The sequence below is a fragment of the Belonocnema kinseyi genome, chromosome 5 (genome assembly GCF_010883055.1).
Source record: "Belonocnema kinseyi isolate 2016_QV_RU_SX_M_011 chromosome 5, B_treatae_v1, whole genome shotgun sequence".
Classification (NCBI taxonomy): Eukaryota; Metazoa; Arthropoda; class Insecta; order Hymenoptera; family Cynipidae; genus Belonocnema; species Belonocnema kinseyi.
The window spans coordinates 122714407-122717227 of record NC_046661.1 but is presented as its reverse complement, the minus strand read 5'-3'; the positions used below and the strand labels follow the sequence as shown (position 1 = coordinate 122717227).

Below are 2821 nucleotides of genomic sequence, written 5' to 3'. Positions count from 1 at the left end.
CTTGAATGCAAGAGTGGATGGATAAGAAAAAGAAATGTAAACCAAGTCCAATTTTTCAAGGCCGTTGGGCTGAAAAATAAATAAATATCTATCTATCTATCTTGTAAACATTTCAAACTAAAAATTAAAGATTCAAATTTGAATAACATTAGATTCAAACGAGGGGTGAATTACTTTAAGATCTCGGAAAATTTAATTAAAATCTGTTGAAAGTTGTAAAATCCCCCAAAACATTTAGAATAATAATTTGAGGTGCTAAACATTTTTCACGGTCAATAAAACTTAAAAAATTTGAATATTAAAGCTAAACATTTTTCCATCTGAAGCAATGAAAAATAAACTACAAATTAAAGCACTCAAATATCTACATTATAATTTCCAATGCTCTATAAATTAAAGAATCAATCAATGAAATCTAAAATTTTCAAAATTATATTATTTTAAGCAATTTTAAGCTAGAAAAATTAAAAATTTTAAAATTAAATTTTTTCAAAACTGAACACTTCTTAAATGATTTTCATCTTAAATAGTTTAAACACGCTTGAAAAGTTTCAATATTGTATTTCAAAATCTTGAGAAATCTAAACATTGTTTTGCATTTTTGAAATTTAATATTCTTTTTGAAATTTTTTCCGAACTTCTAAATATCTGTTAAAATGAATCGAATTTTTCCTACGATTTTTAGAAAATCCTGCAAATTAAAAAAAATTCCTTGCAATCTTTCAGATTAGTTTATGACAATTTTGTAAATGTTTTAAAATGAAAAATAACTTTCCATTTTCCTAGGAATCTCAAGGAAATTTTTGATTGTTTTGAAGATCTGCATAAAAAGCTTCTAAATTTTTGTTTGAAATATGCAAAAATTATATATTTTCTTTTAAATTAGACTGTTGCTACTCATAACTTCTAAATATTTCTTAAAATTACTCTACTTATTTCTACGGATAATAATTGTTCAATTGTTATTTATAAATAAAAAATTAACAATTTTACTTACAAATAAACATTCTTTTGCAAATAACAATTAAAATTGTAACATTCATTGTTTAAAAGTTTTTAGAAATTTCAACGATTTAAGGTTTTCCATGTCAAATAATTCAGTTTCAATTTGTATACTTTTAAATATTTGGTTTTAATTTAATCGTTTTAAATAAAGAGTCAAATATTGCTAAATATTAAATAATTATCATTTGTCTCAATTAAAAAAATTTAAAATTGATTGTGTTAAAAATGAAATATTTTAGATTTTTAACAATATTTAAAATTTTATGAAATTCTTTAATTACGGATATATAATTATTAAGTTATTTTTAAATTGAAAATAGTTTGTGAGGTTTCAATCTGACGTTTACATTTTTTTAATGACTAAACATTTTAAACAGATTCAGAATCTTCTTGTCAAATCAATTATTGTTTAATTTTTAATACTTAAAGTACAGAACTTGGACAAATTTTTCTTCTAAAGAGTTGTAAAATTACGGCCAAAACATAAATTCACTGTCATTATTCTCAAAAAATTCCAGGTCATTTTCCGGTTTTCCTGGTTTCTCGGTCCAGCGACCACCTTGAATATAACTTGAATTAAATTTGTTCGTTTAAGTCCTCTAGAACTGGTTGTCTAAATTTGATAATTGGATCCTTCATTTTAATTTCAGGAATTCTATACATTATTTAGAATAAACATTAAAATTCTTAAAAATCTTGAAAATCCATTCAAATCCTTGGACATTTAATAAAATCCTTTAAATCTTGAGAAATTCCTTGATACATGTGGAAACCCTTGCAGTTCAATGAAATTTTATGCATTTTACAAAATTTTCAAAGAATCCTTTGAAATCTTTCGAAATTCTACAACATTTTGAAAATATTAAACAATTTTGTCCACTTAAAAAATATATAAATCATTTGAAAGCCATGAAATATGAAGGGCCATCTATAAATAATGTAGCATTTTGGCAAATCGCTTTAAATACTTAGAGACTTGATAAAATACTTAAATCTTATACAATTCCTTTAAATACCTCAAAATCTTTGAAATCGATAGAAATTCATTGAGGTTTCATTTTATTTGATTAATTTTTCAAATTCACCATAAATCTTTTGAAATATTTGAAAATTCTACAAAATTCTTTGAAAATCCTTGAGGGTATATTTTTTTTAATTCTTTAGAATCCCTTAAAACCCCCTTAACACTGTGGAGATCGTGAAAATTCATTTAAAAAGTATAAATCAATTGAAAACCCTTGAAAGGAATTTGAATTAACCTTATTAATTAGAGTTCTCTTTTACAAAATCCGTTTAAATCCCTAGAAATCAATCAAAATCACTTGAAATCCTTTGATATTTAATCAAATATTTACTTCTTGTGAAATTCCTTGAAATACATTAAAATTACTTCAAATCTCTAGACTCGAAAGTTGAAAATTTTTTGTGAAATCGTCGTTTTCTTTGTAAAATATTTGCAATCTTTCTGAAGTATTTTGAAATCTTCTAAACAAATTTGAGATCGTTAAAAATGTTTAAAAATCTTTTAAGTCTGACGTAATTTACCATTTTTTGAAATCTTTGAATTTGCAATATTCATTAAATTTTTATGAAATCTTTGTGAAAACTTTTGTGTTCATTTGAAATCATTAAAATATTTGAAATATTCTTAAATTTGTCGTGAAATATTTTAAATTCTTCAAATTTTTTTGAAATGTTTTGAAATATTCTAACAAATTTGAAATATTTGTGAAATCTTTTAAAAAATATTCTAAAAAAAATTGAAATCATTGTAAAAAATTGAAATGTTCTGAAATCTTTAAAATCCTTGAAATCT

The 2821-nt window shown here is 22.8% G+C and overlaps 1 protein-coding gene across 1 annotated transcript in view; it reads right to left on the bottom strand.

The window, feature by feature from the left end:
- LOC117173052 (tryptophan--tRNA ligase, cytoplasmic) overlaps positions 1-2821 on the bottom strand; it is a 9845-nt gene that overhangs the window by 895 nt on the left and 6129 nt on the right. The window lies entirely within an intron of this gene.